Source organism: Geotrypetes seraphini, chromosome 16 (assembly GCF_902459505.1).
Source record: "Geotrypetes seraphini chromosome 16, aGeoSer1.1, whole genome shotgun sequence".
In the NCBI taxonomy this organism is placed as follows: domain Eukaryota; kingdom Metazoa; phylum Chordata; class Amphibia; order Gymnophiona; family Dermophiidae; genus Geotrypetes; species Geotrypetes seraphini.
Window position 1 is genome coordinate 42320379 of NC_047099.1, and position 15288 is coordinate 42335666.

Sequence of the window (15288 nt, forward strand, 5' to 3'; positions counted from 1 at the left end):
TCGGTCACTGACCCCCATCCCACCCTCCCAAAGATGTGAATGAAATAGTCCATGACACATCAGCCGCAGGAACGAATCCATTTATTACAAACATATAAATGAAAGCATATAGACAAATAATTGGCTAAAAAATAGAACATAAGTCAAGTTTCATAGAGTTCTTAATTCCTGGACCCCAATCTGATATCAAAAAGCCTGCATATTGCCAAAGCCAAAAGAACGCCGCAAACTGCCAAATCGTTTCGCTGCCGTACAGTGAGAGATTGGAGAAACTGCGCCTCTTCTCCCTTGAAAAGAGGAGTCTGAGAGGGGACATAATTGAAACATTCAAAATACTGAAGAGATAAAGACAGATTGTTCACCCTCTCCAAGGTAGGGAGAACGAAGGGGCACTCCCTAAAGCTGAAAAGGGATAGATTCCGTACAAACGTAAGGAAGTTCTTTTTCACCCAGAGAGTGATAGAAAACTGGAACGCTCTTCTGGAGGGCGTTATAGGGGAAAACACCCTCCAGGGATTCATAGACAAGTTCCTGATGAACCAGAACATACGCAGGTGAGGCTGGACTCATTTAAAGCACTGGTCTTTGACCTGAGGGCCGCCGCGTGCGCGGACTGCTGGGCAGGATGGACCACTGGTCTGACCCAGCTGCGGCAATTCTTATGTTTTTATGTTTATCTTTTTTGACTTTTATTTATACACTGGCGCCATCTACTGGATTTTATCTACACACCCCTGAGGAAGGCTTTTTTAAGTCAAAACACGGACCTTGTTGGCGTCTAGGGGGGGTCCAGCACCAAAAGGAATTAAGGACTCTGTATGAGAATGTTCTATTTTGTAGCCATTTATTTGTACACGCTTTCATTTATATGTTTGTAATAAATTGATTTGTTCCTGCGGCTGGTGTGTGATGTCCCTTCCCCCCTCTTTTTGCTTTGTGTTTCTACACATGGGGTTGTGCCCCCTTTCTTGTGGTAGAATGAAACTCTATATAACCAGCCTGTACGTCAGCTTCAGATGTTATGGCCCTTCCTTGCTTGTTTGCAATTACCCCGTGGACACTTTGCTCCGGCGATCATTTATTTGAATCGGGCATAAGTTTATTTTTGTTGTGGTTTCATTTGATACCTTTCAAATTAGGGACCCGTGATGAAGGCGTGTTAACCGAAACATGGACCGTGTCGGGTCTCCTGGTTTGTAAAAAAAAAGTGGTAACATTAACCGCAACCATAATTGTTTGAATAAACCTAGCCTGCATCTTGTACCTCTGTCTGCAGCTGTTCTTTGATTTCCTTCCTATTAGATCAGCAAGTCTCAAGAGTAGCCTAGTGGTCGGTGCAGTGGACTGCAGAGAAGGGGACCCAGGCCCATAACCCACTCTAAGTAGAATACTTGTGGTGGAACGTGCGAGCTCTCCAGAACCCAACCAACATATAGGTGACAACTGCAAGCATAAGGGCTATTGGGGCCAAAATCGTGGAAACACTTTTGAGTTTTTTTAGATCACAGAGCTTTATTCAAGTATTGCTCCAGTTACTTATTTAATCCTGCAATGTATGATATTTATAAACATTCTTTAATTGTTTAGAAACATTACTAGCAATATTTTGATAGTAATATTTGTATAATAATCTTGTTTATTTTGTGGTTAGGAAAGGCCCATTGTGCAATATGACTAAATTTGAATTGCTATTTTTAATTAATTGCAATTTAAATGAATTAAATGAATATTAAGGGGCTCATAATCGAAACTTAAATACGTCTAAAAAACCCGCCCAAGTCGGCACTTGGATGATCTAAAAGACAGGACATCCAAGTCCCGATAATCAAAACGGCTTTTTGGACATATCCTGGGACATTTTAGGCCTCTGAAAGGGGCATTTTTGGAGTAGTGGTTAGGGCGGGATGTGGGCCGACCTAGATTTCGTCTCCCGCAGGGATAATCAAAGGTTTGACAAGACTGCCTAGGCAAAACTTATATGATGTGAGTTAAGACAGGGATCGAAAGTGACCAGATAACCACTGCAGAGACAAAGTAAAGACCCCCACGCACTCCCCCGGTGTTCACTGACCCTGTTGCACCCCCACAAAGTTCAGAATAAAAACGTACATACCTGTCTGCAGGAGAATTGGGTGTCTGAGTGAGAGGGAAAGAGATGGTGTACGTGGGAAGATGAAGAAAGAGGAGAACTGTTGGGCATAGGGAGGGAAAGAGAATTATTGGACATGGCGGTGGGAGAGGAGTGAGATAGAGATGAGAGGGAGAAATGTGGGATGTGGTGGTGGAGAGGGAAGGGGATGCAAGAGGGGGCCTTAAGGAGGCGGAGAAGGTGGGAAGGATGCTAGGATCCGAGTTACATACAAATTCAACTTAAGAACTCGTTCTTAAAGGGGCCGCTCCCTGAATTAGGGTTAGCCTATGGTTCCAGAAAAAGGAGGATTTCAAAGGAAGTAAAACCCATTCATTCGATTTCCTACGCCGTTTTCCCAAGGGCGCTCCGAGACTCAAGCATTTTTCCCTGGGGGTCCGGAAAGCCGGCCCTTTGTCCGGGTTTTGGAAAAGCCTCCGCGGCAACCCTGTCCCAGTGGGCGCCCAATCGACTCTTGGCGTTCCATGCCTTTTATGACGTCACAAGACGCGACACGACGGCGTTTCGGGGCAACTTCAGGGCCGGCGACGAAGCCCCTTTTGGGCCGAAACGCCGTCGTGTCGCGTCTTGTGACGTCATAAGAGTCCTCCGACGCCCCAGTCAATAGGGAGGAGACGGTCCGCGCTCGAAGGCCGCGTTTTAAAGGCACGAGAAGAAAACTCGGCGGCTTATAACGTCCTAAAAGCGAAGGTTGACGTCGGGCGTTACCTCTTGCGATTTGCTTTCGGCTCGAGGGTCCAGGACGAGCAGCCCCGCCCCCCGGCTCCTCCCTTTCCTGCCCGCCGCCGTCGCCAGGCAACAGGAGCGAAGGCGAGCGCCCCTTGCGACGGCTGCGCTTTGCGGCAGCCGCCTGGCAGGGGAGGGGGGAGGGCCCGCGCGCACGTCGCGCGCGGCGGAGGGCGTGGTTGCTAAGGCGATGACGCAGCAGCGAGGGTATCCCCGCGGCAGCACCACGCATGCGTGCCTCTGACCTCCCGCAGGAAGTCTACAGCTAGTGTCCTGCTAAGTGCTACAAGATCTCATTTTGACTCACGAATTAAAGGAAGCATCAAAGTAAAGAAAACGAAGGGCATTAACGCGCAATGCGCTAAAAACACTAACGCAGCTTAGTAAAAGGAGCCCTAAGTCTTAGGAAATGGGCTCTATCTTCCCGGATGGATTCTCTGCACCTTATACCCGGTGCTTTTACAGGTCCATAGAGTAGAAACTTCCTTGCTACAGTATCTCTAAGCGCTTTCAGTACACACATTTAGCCCAATAAAGAGAGCAGAACATTCCTGGGACCTTGCAAATCTTCTGGACACAGACTGACCCTCTGGACTCTTTACAAACCAAACTGTATTGCATTTGCTTATCATACAAAAGGCAGGAATCAAAAGTTGCCCTTTCACTCTAACGGCCTTCAAAGAGGTTCCAGGCTTGTGTTGATAGAGGGTGTAGTCTTCTAAATCTCACTTTTGTTTAGGTGTCACTCTTATTTATTTAATAAATTCATTTCTTGGCTATTTATTAACCACCTTTATGAAAAATTTCACCATGGCAGTTTTAAGTGAGGCTAACAATTTTCTTACACAAGTTTCCGGACTGTAAACCACCTGATATTCAATTATAAGAACATAAGAATAGCCTTACTGGGTCAGACCAATGGTCCATCAAGCCCAGTAGCCCGTTCTCACGGTGGCCAATCCAGGTCCCTAGTACCTGACCAAAACCCAAGGAGTAGCAATATTCCATGCTATCGATCCAGGGCAAGCAGTGGCTTCCCCCATGTCTTTCTCAATAACAGACTTTTCCTCCAGGAAATTGTCCAAACCTTTCTTAAAACCAGCTACGCTATCTGCCCTTACCACAACTTCCGGCAATGCGTTCCAGAGATTAACTATTCTCCGAGTGGAAAAAAAATTCCTCCTATTGGTTTTCAAAGTATTTCCCTAATAACTTTATCAAGTGTCCCCTAGTCTCTGTAATTTTTGACGGAGTGAAAAATTGATCCACTTGTATCTGTTCAACTCGACTCAACTTCAATCATATCTCCGCTCAGCCGTCTCTTTTCCAAGCTGAAGAGCCCTAACCGTTTTAGTCTTTTCTCATATGAGAGAAGTTCCATCCCCTTTATCATCTTGGTCGCTCTCCTTTGAACCTTTTCTAGCGCTGCTATACCTTTCTTGAGATAAGGAGACCAGAATTGAATGCAGTATTCCAGATGAGGTCGCACCATGGAGCAATACAGAGGCATTATAATATTCTAAGTTGTGTTAATCTTCCTTTTTAAATAATTCCTAGCATGCTGTTTGTTTTTTGGCTGCCACTGCACATTGGGCATAAGGTTTCATTCTATTGTCTACGGTGACACACAGATCCTTTTCTTGGGCGCCAAAACAAGAGTTAGCCAGAGATTGAGGAAATAGGTCAGGAGGTGGCGGGGAAAAATCCCGCCCAAACCACATCCCTAATATGCCCCCTTCAGATTTAGACACACTGCAGACAACCACCATAGAACTCTATTTAGAAAATGAATTTTGAAAATAGCGACTCGGAAGGGTTTGGTGAGAAAAACGTCCAAATGCCACTTTTTGGGCATTTCTCTTTTTAAAAAATGAGCCCCATAGCGGAATTAGAAAAGGTACAGAAAAGGGCCATGAAAATGATAAAGGAGATGAGAGTACTCTATGAGGAAGTGCTAAAAGCAGCTTGGGCTCTTCAGCTTGGAGATGGGACAGTTCAGGAGAGATTTAATAGAGGTCTATAAAATGTTGAATGGAGTGGTATGGATAGATGTGAATCACTTGTTTACTCTTTCCAAAAGTACTAGGAATAGCGGACATGAAATGAAACTACTATGCTTTATTTTAAAAATTCCCTGCATAAGTATACACGAGAATAGATTACATTTTTTTTATTTATTTATTCAATTATTTGGCTCCTCCTCCCAAAGGAGTCCAGAACGGGTTACAAAATACATCCACAATATAATCAAGACAGGACAGAGATGACATCATTAACAATATAGACATGGCAATAAAACATATGCATTAAGCAGCATCTGGTGAGGGTAGGTGGCATAGGCGTGTTGGCTCTGCTGGCATTTCTGAGTGCATGTCCTTAAGGCGCTGGGTTTGTGAAGAGGAAGGTTTTCACGGCATACGCAATGTTATGAGCATCTATGTGCATAAGGATACAACCTAGAGAGTTGTACGGGGGGGGGGGGGCAGAAATCCCACCCATCCCCACCCGTCTCCGCCAGGATCCTCTCCGTCCCCACCTGTCCCTGTCAGGATCCTCTCTGTCCCCACCCATCCCCACAAGAAATTACCTCCATCCCCGCCCGTCCCCATAAAAAGCAGCAATTACTTCTGACAGGATCATCAATTCCACAGTTTCTTTTGCTGTTTTCCTTGTGGAATCTCTTTGGTGGAACCCTTTTTTTTTTTTCTGTTCAGGTAATTCACTTATAAACCCCATCTTTTCCTAAGGCTGACGTGTCCGTTATATTATATGGACTAACCCTGCTTCCAAAGCCTTCCATCCCTGTGGGAGTCCCATGGGCTAGAGGGGGGTCCCCGTGGGATTCCTGCAGGAACCCCGCGGGACCGGCAGGATTCCCGCGATCCCCATTCCCATGCAGACCTCTAATACAACCGCCCAGACAAGCATCATTCTGTGACATGATTGGTCCTCGAAAACTAACGGCAAGTCATTTTAGTTTTGTTGTTTTTTTATGCAGTAGTTAACTTGAGCAACAAAGCAATCAAGGCTTTGTTACTGTTTGGGTTTTATCTTTGCAAACTTGGATTTTCAGCTTTGACGAGAAATTAAATTTTTTAAAAAAGAGAACGAATGCAGATGGTGGATGATGAAATGCGTGTTTGCTTGTCGACTATCTAGTTACTGTAATTTGTACTCAAAAACAAGCACATCCGTTGCACTGATTATCAATTCAATTCTATTTACTTTAGTTTCACCATTGTTACAAATTACCCAGACCCATAACTCTCAAATTGACCTCCTCTTTTACAAAGTCCATAGGGATTTAAAGGGCTTCAGGACTTTTGCCGCGCAGCTTTATCAGAGAGGGGGTTAATTTTTTATTGGTTTTGCCATTTTATCATTTCAATTTGCTCCGTTTAGTGTGCTGGAGCTAAAAAGAGTTTGAGAGACACTGCCTTAGCTGGCTGTTTACTAAAATATACCGCTGTCAACTTGCTCCATACAAGATCACCACCAGATGGTGCTGTTGCCGTACAGATGTACTGCGTTGATGTTAACATTTTCTAATGACACTGCATCCTAATACTGACCCCTCAGCTTGGGGACAGAATGTCTGAAAAACAGGGTCAGCTGAACAAGCAGGCAGACTAGGTGATTGCCTAGAGCAAAAGCTTCTGGGGGTGGGGGGACAGCAAAGAGCATCAGAACAGCCTTACTGGGTCACAGCAATGGTCCATCCATCTAATCCAGTATCCTGTCTTCACAGAGGTCAGTCCATGTCACAAGTGCCTGGCAAAAACCCAAATCGTAACAGCATTCCATGGCACCGATATTTACCGTTTGCCACAGCAGCGTAGCAAGGGAAAGAAGTGTCAAGGGCAGTGGTGCCCAGCATCACCAGGCCATGCATCTCCTGTACTCTTCCCTGATGCAACCTCTCCTCCCCCTCATTCCTTCCCCGCCACATCCCCCCTCCCCCCTAGCTTATGTCTTCAAATGTTCGCGAGCAGCGTAAGAATTGCCGCTGCTGAGTCAGACCAGCAGTCCGCTCCCGTGGCAGCCCTTAGGTCAAAGACCAGCGCCTTGAGACTAGCCTTACCTGCGTACATTCTGGGTTCAGCAGGAACTTGTCTAACTTTGTCTTGAATCCCTGGAGAGTGTTTTCCCCTATAACAGCCTCCGGAAGAGCGTTCCAGTTTTCTACCACTCTCTGGGTGAAGAAGAACTTCCTTATTTTCGTACGGAATCTATCCCCTTTCAACTTTAGAGAGTGCCCTCTCGTTCTCCTTACTTGGAGAGGGAAAACAACTTGTCTTTATCTACTAAGTCTATTCCCTTCAGAATCTTGAATGTTTCTATCATCTCTAACCTGCTGCTGCTGCTGCTCTCAGCTCTCCCTCTGACATCACTTCCTGATCCATGTGCAGTATAAATTTGATGTTGTCACCGTTGTAGCATCAAACACAACCCTCTGCCTCCAACACTGCCCAGATGGGTGGTACATTGTTAGTCTGGCATCTCCAATGAAACCTGTGCACCTTGGGAGACTGCCGCCAGCCTAGCTTTCAGCTTCTCAGATGGAAGTATGGGTATGTTGGGATATGTTTTTTAGGTGTGCGTGTATGGGAGCCTGGTTATGGTGGGGTGTGAGAGTGTGCTGGGGAAGTGTGTGGGGTGAAGGGGTTGTGTGTGGAGGGGGGGGGCGGTGTAGGCTTCTTTCCCAGCCCTCTTGCATTCACTGTTTCTCCTCCCACCCTCTTGAACTAGTCTCCCTCCCGCTTCCGTACTCTCCCCTCATGCCCCTGTCACCCAACCTTGTATTCTTCCCCTCCCTTCTTGTACGCTCTCCTATCATAGGGTGTAGTAGTGTGCGGCTCTGGACATGGAAGATTTCCTTTCCTCTGCACTTACTCTCTGTCCCTCTCCCTCTTGCAGTTTTCCCTCTCATTACCCTTTGCCACTGCCCTTCCCTCCTATGCCATGTCCATCTTCTTATCCTTCCCACCCTATCCAGCATCTCTTTTTCCCCTAAGTCCAGCACTTCTTCTTTGCCTCCCCCCCCCCACTCCCTGCCATGTCCAGAATCTCTCCTTCCCTTCCTCTGCTGTCATAACCATTGTACTCAGCATGGGGCTTTGAGGACCCACCTATTGTATTCCAGGACTGCAGGATTCTGCTCTCTCTGAGGCAAACTTCCAGTCAGAGCAACCTTGAGCATATATGGATGGTCAAAAGCCCACCACTGCACTGCAGCTACTCTGTGGCTTGTCTTGTTGACCTTGCCAATATCACACTGGTCCCCCCCCCCTAGAGAGATACCTAGTTTGCCTAATCATAGAACTGGCCTTCTTTGGCTGCCTCCTCTCTTTGTGACTCTCATTTACTTCAGCTGACGAAGCAAGACATATCTAAAACCTAACTGAGACTTGATATTACTCTACCAGAGATGCTTTCTGAAAGCCTGAGGGAGAATTTAGAGTATACATGGGCTACAAACATGTTAAATATGTGGGAGTTTATTTATTTGGATTTAGCTCACACCTTTTTTTTTTTAGAAGTAACTCAAGGTGAGTGACAAGGCATACTAGGTCTTTCCCTGTCCTCAGAGAGCTTACTGTCTACATTTATACCCGAGACAGTGGATGGTTAAGTGCCCAAGGTCAAAAGGAGCAGCAGTGGGATTTGAACACTGACTTTCCTGCCAGTCTAGGCTACTGTTCCACTGGCTAGTTTGCCTGCTAAGTTGTATGAGACAAATTCCTCTGCATTGTTCCAGCAAATAGAAGTAGATTTGGATGTCCGGTTAAATTGATCATATCTTAGAAAGTAAGAAATGCTACAACTAAAACAAATATACCCTCTGTGCTCTTCTACATGTTTTAAGGCCTCTCTCATTAGGTTAGCAAAATGGTTTTGTATGGGGTTTTTTCAGAGGTTGTGGTAAGAGCGGTTAGCATCGCTGGTTTTAAGAAAGGTTTGGCCAAGTTCCTGGAGGAAAAGTCCATAGTCTGTTATTGAGAAAGACATGGGAGAAGCCATTGCTTGCCCTGTACCGGTAGCATGGAATGTTTCTACTCATTGGGTTTTGGCCAGGTACTAGTGACCTGAATTGGCCACCGTGAGAACGGGCTACTGGGCTTGAAGGACCATTGGTCTGACCCAGTAAGGATATTCTTATTTTCTTAAGAGGAAAATAATGTATTTTGACAGAGCCTAGGGTCAGGGAAAGAGGAAGGGGATAGTACTGGATTTAGGAGGATGCTGGGAAGGGGGAAGACTAATGGAGCCATCATTAGAGAAGAAAAGAGAGTGAATAGAGACTAGCAGGAATGGAGCATTTTCTTTTCCCCACTTCCAATCTCAACTCATCAACATTCATCTCAAGGTGACCACCACTCAAAAGTCCCTAGGCACAGTAACTTTTAAGCACAATTTGGAAACCTCGGTGTGCAATACCCCACTGTAATTCCTGTTAAGTCCTTCACAGTGTGTTATTGTCGGGTAGCACTCCTACATGCTCAAGAGCAGAATGCCAAAAAGTTAGGGAGTTTCCACCTCTTCAACAACGATTCTAACTTTGTTTAAGCAAAAAAAAAAAAGGGAAGCAAAAAATAACAGTTTTGTAGTCTCCACTGACGTGAGCAGATGGAATTGAACGGAACTATAAGGAAAGCCCTCCCCGCCCCCAAGAGAGACAGGATGCCTTGAAAAGCAAAAGAAGAACTTGAAGATGGCAAGTGAGCTGCAGAACGCATCTCAGCTGGTTACATTCACCTTGTGCCCTCACACTTCCCCCACAGGTCATGGGCACAGCGTGGAAACAGCAGTTTCTCAGAAACATCTGCACCTGTGACGCTATGGCAGGGGTGTCAAAGTCCCTCCTCGAGGGCCGTAATCCAGTCGGGTTTTCAGGATTTCCCCAATGAATATGCATTGAAAGCAGTGCATGCACATAGATCTCATGCATATTCACTGGGGGAAATCCTGAAAACCCGACTGGATTCCGGCCCTCGAGGACCGACTTTGACACCTGTGCGCTATGGGTTTATACTGGACACTCGGAAGCCAATGCAGATATGATGCCTTTAAATCCGTTAACTCGCTCACAAGTTTCACTTTCAGCAAACTTCCAGGTTACTGTGACTTTAAGTCTTGGCTACAATGAGGCCACACCCTCTTTCTGATCGTCAGATGCAGGTGATGTCACTTTCACAGCAGGTGATGACACCATAAGGCAGGCGCAACCTACCTTTTGGCACCAAATAGTACATTAGTTAGAGTGGGAAATGGGAGCCCACCGGGACAGTTCGGGAAAAATACTGGAGTACCTGAATAATTTATAATCCGCACAGAATTGTAGGATATGCGGAATATAAATTATTAAATTAAAAAATATATATATATACATATATATCATCATTCCCTCTGTATCCTTGTCAAATGCAGATTTTCTGTGGTTAATTAGTCATAGCAACTGTTAGTGATGGTAGAAACATTTGGGGAAGAGAGAAGGTGTTTTCCCGGGAGATGGAGTTACGGCAGATAACGGGAAAGACCCGAGTGGTGTCTTCTTTAGGCTCAATTGACATTAGAGAAGCAATATAAAGATGGAGATGGCTACCAGTCACATACCTCTTTCCCCCATGAGCATTGGTATCTACAGGCATCAGAGATGTAGCTCCACCCACCGTGGGTCAGGCCCATCCAGCAGAACATTCATACTGTAGAAGGTGAGGAGCGCCAAGCTCTGCCAGCTGAAGGCACCTGCTCAGCTCATATGTGAATAGAGGAGTAGCGTGGACTGAGAACCTCAAGAACACTACTTAGAGACAAAATACCTGCATATAAGAAATGTAAACCACTTAACTGTACCACAGAAAAAGTGACCCCCGAACACGAGTAAGGTGCCAGCTCAGAGCTTGCGAAAGGGAATTCTGGCCACCTTTAGAGGAGGTTTTCAGCTGACAGAGAGGACATTTTCTGCCCATAGGCCCACCCAAAATTTACAGCCTAGCTACGCCACTGACATGTGTTGGCTTTAATATCATTTGGGTATAACGGAGACAGCATCCAGCCACCCCTTCATACATGTGGCGTGTCCCCAGGCAAGCTAATCACACGGTGGGGAGACCCAGACAGGGGAGGAAGAGTTTTATCAAGAGTTAAAAGAAGCCCACCCATGGATTTTGTGCTTGTTAGCAAGAACACAGACAGTGCTGTCTCTTCCATCAAAAATCCCAGCATCCCTTTCCTTTATCCTTCCTTAATCCCTTCTAATCTGATTAATTCTCTCCTGGGGTTTCAGAGGCAGCCTAGGCGGCTTTGCCTTCCAGCCTTACAATAAACATGAGCCCTGAGTCAAGGGACTGTTTGTTTAAAGCTGTTTAAGACTATTAAAGGAAAGTGGATTGTGGGTCATCGGAACAGGCTGAAGTTCCAAGAGGAGGAAGAAGAGCTTGCTAGTGCATTCTTCATTTGTTTTGGAGGAAACGTAGGGAAGGGGGCTTGGTGAAGGTGGACACTCTTGACCTCGAAAACATAACAGATTAAGAGCATCCTTTCTCAACAGACACATATGCACCATGTGTGAAGAGGAGCAATATCTTAACCTTGCCTTGATAATGATTTAACCTTCTGATAATTAAGCCTGTATCACTCAAGTCCTGCTCTGTGTTTCATAGTTATGGGAGATCCTATATAATACCCTTGTTTAATTGCTGTGTGTTGCCTGTCTGCCTCGGTTGCTCCGGTTCTTCGTCTCTCTCTGCTCGGGAAGGGGGGGGGGGTTGGGGAGCCGAGTGGTTGATCATAAAGATGTACGATTTTATATGGTTTCATCTTTTGTTCTGGTGGATTTCCTGCTCCTTTCTGTTGTATTGTGTACTTTGAAGCTTTGTTATTGTTCCGTCTTGTAGTCAATAAAAAATTGTTTAACCATAATATTCGTAATTCAGGCCACAGGCTTTGTTCTTGCTTTTGCCTCACTACCTTTATTCCACACCTTTCTGATTATTGTGTTCAGTTTTGGAGGCCATATCTGGTGAAGGATAGAAAGAGACTTGAAGTGGTCCAGAGGAAGGCGACGAAAACGGTAAAAGGTTTGAAACCAAAAGAAGTATGAGAATAGACTGGAAGACCTAAATCTGGAGGAGAGGAGGGACAGGCGAGATATGATACAGACATTTAAATACTTGAAAGGTATTAATGTCGAAACAAATCTATTCCAGAGAAGAGAAAATAGTATATAAGAACGTAAGAATTGCCGCTACTGGGCCAGACCAGTGGTCCATCACGACCAGCAGTCCACTCACGCGGCGGCCCCCAAGTTCAAAGACCAGCACCCTAGCCGAAACTAGCCCTACCAGCGCACGTTCTTGTTCAGCAGGAACTTGTCTAACTTTGTCTTGAATCCCTGGAGGGTGTTTTCCCCTATAACAGCCTCCGGAGGGCATAATTTGAGGTTGCAGGGAGGAAGACTCAGGAGCAAAGTTAGGAAGTTCTTTTTCATGGAGAGGGTGGTAGATGCCTGGAATGCCCTCCTGAGGGAAGTGGTGGAGAGGAAAACTGAAGGAATTCAGAAAAGCGTGGGATAAACATAAAGGATCTTCAATTAGAAACTGGACAGACTTGCACAGTCCGTGTCCCGACACTGGCTACAGTGCCTCACCGCTGGAGTCCCAGATAACACCAACCTATCCCGATCTGTCTTGCCACACACTGGACCCAGACCTTAGAAGTCCAGCCAGCATCGGTTTCACTGCTGGGGCTACCATTGAAGCACCATGACTTTATAGCTCCAGTTCTGTAGAGTTTTGGGTCATTATTATCTTCTTTTTATTCAGGGATCCTTTGCGTCTATCCCATGCATTTTTGAACATTCCAGACATCCACCATACTCTCTGTGACATAGTATTTCCTGACTTCCTTCTGAGTCTATCACCCTGCAAGCTCATTTTATGTCTTCTAGTAACATAGTAGATGACAGCAGATAAAGACCCGAATGGTCCATCCAGTCTGCCCAACCTTACCCACTCTTTAAATTACTCATTTAATTTAAACTTGACTTCTTAGCTATTTCTGGGCCAGAATCCAAAGCTCTGCCCGGTACTGTGCTTAGGTTCTAACTACTGAAGTCTCCATCAAAGCTCACACCAGCCCTTCTAAACCATCCCAGCCATTGAAGCCCTCCCCAGCCCATCTTCAACCAGCCATATACAGACATAGATCGTGCAATTTTGCCCAGTACTGGCCTTAGTTCTTCAATATTTACTATTATTTTCTGATTTGAGATCCTTTGTGTTCATCCCACACTTTTTTGAACTCTGTCACCATTTTCCTCTCCACCACTTCCCTTGGGAGCGCATTCCAGGCATCCACCACCTTCTCTTTCAGGGCTTCCAGTCTCTCCTCGTATGTCTTTTGGCGCAAACCTCCTACTATTTTCATTGCCCTCCTCAAGTCTTCTTATGTTCTTGGCCAGATAGGGTCTCCAAAACTGAACACAATATTCCAAGTGGGGCCTCACCAACGACCTGTACAGGGGCATCAACACTTTCTTTCTTCTACTGGTTGCGTCTCTCTTTATACAGCCCAGCATCCTTCTGGCAACAGCCACCGCCTTGTCACACTGTTTCTTCACCTTTAGATCTTCAGACACTATCGCCCCAAGGTCCCTCTCCTCATCCGTGCATATCAGCCTCTCACCTCCCAGCACATACGACTCCTTCTGATTACTAATCCCCAAATGCATTACTCTGCACTTCTTTGCATTGAATTTTAGTTGCCAGATATTAGACCATTCCTCTAACTTTTGCAGATACTTTTTCATGTTTTCCACTCCCTCCTCAGTGTCTACTCTGTAAAATTATGTTTATATAGTCAAAGAAACTAAATTACAATATGTCCCAAAAGATATCTACAAAATCAGATGCTCTTGGGCAAAACATCTGGCCAGTGGACACCTTTCTCAGAGTCCAGCCCTGGCACTGAGATGACCTTAAAACAGATATTAAAAGAAAACCTTTCCATTTTGGAAGTGGTATACGGACTGTGGACAGTCTCTCAGAGGCAAGCGCATTCTCTTAAACTTTGAAGTTTTAATTTGAACAGTTGACCAAGCCCTGTTTTAATCTGCGAGACAAGGGCCAAAAATAAACTTGAATGAATCCTTGAAATCATCTTTTCCAGTCCTCACCCTGTTGTGATGAAATTGGGGTTCCCCCCCTGATATTCTTGGAGCCATATGAGTAACCAGCCAAAACTTTTTCCATGGTTTGTGTGCATATGCTGTTGTCGGAAGTATGTCTGCTGACTGCCCTCTCCCCAAATAAAATGGGATTGAGAATACTTCCTTCCTAGGTGTTGCCCTTGCTGGGATGGCCAGAACTCTTTGGCACTCCAGGCACTGACAAGCCTACCACAGGGTTCGAACTGACGAACTCCCCCCCCCCCCCCGGGCCAGACCATTCCCACTTAGCAATCAAAGTTCATCTCATGCCATTAACAAAAAAGTAATTTGCTCACACAAGGGAAAAAAAGGGACCACAAAAACAAATTCAATTTTTTTTTATTCAAAAGGGTATTTTTTAAAATTTTTAAATTTTGAGGTAAAATACTTTACTTTCAAATCTCATACAAAATACAGTGCTATCCAATACCCTGGGGGAAAAATATGCATATTATACATATATTTCTATAATGTTACATCATATATACATCATATATGCAAATAGCCTTTGACAACTTTATCGAAAGTTAAACGGCTAAAGGCACTGCACAAGAAGGTAGTTAAGAACTGCTCCGTTATGTACATATACACACTGGTTTTAATGCTAAAATCAACTGTATAAGGAAAGTCCTGCAGTCTTAAGGATAACAATCTTCCACCAAAAACATGCAGCAAAAAGAAAGTGGAAAAAGCAAAGAAACTGAACAGCAGAAAGCAAAAATTGTATGTTATAGATATGCAAAATTCAAATTTCTTTTAAAAATCATTAGGATTCACAACAGCCAAAGCAAACACCATAGTTAAGATGAGGAGGGGGGGAAAAAAAAATCAACAAAACAAAACAGAAATTCCACAATACCATCAGGTTCCTATGTTTCCCTCCACTGACATAACCCACAAGCAACAGAATGGAGAGAATGTAGCACCTCTTTACGGAGACCTTTGCGCCACTGGCCTCTGCTAGCAGGTTCGATAACCATCCAGAGATGCTACATTTCTTCTGGGACGGATGTCACACGTGTCTAGGTGGTCGGTGTTTGTTCAACAGTCCAATGACATCCACCCCAAAAGAACAGACGTCCATTCTCTCTATGCAATAGCTGTGGTTAAATCAAGGGGGGCCTTTCATCACTTGAGGGAGATTTTATTTTGTTCTTTCCTTCTAAAACGAGACCCACAGCCCTATTCACTCGGCAAGATTTGA

At 45.1% G+C, this 15288-nt stretch overlaps 1 protein-coding gene across 1 annotated transcript in view; it reads right to left on the reverse strand.

Annotated features, from left to right (window-relative positions):
• ARHGEF11 (Rho guanine nucleotide exchange factor 11) overlaps positions 1 to 2925 on the reverse strand; it is a 107542-nt gene extending 104617 nt beyond the window's left edge. Inside the window, exon 1 of the mRNA XM_033923603.1 lies at positions 2858 to 2925. The gene's annotated coding sequence lies outside the window, so the exon portion shown is untranslated. The remainder of the gene's footprint in view (positions 1 to 2857) is intronic.
• Positions 2926 to 15288: the final 12363 nt, after the last annotated feature.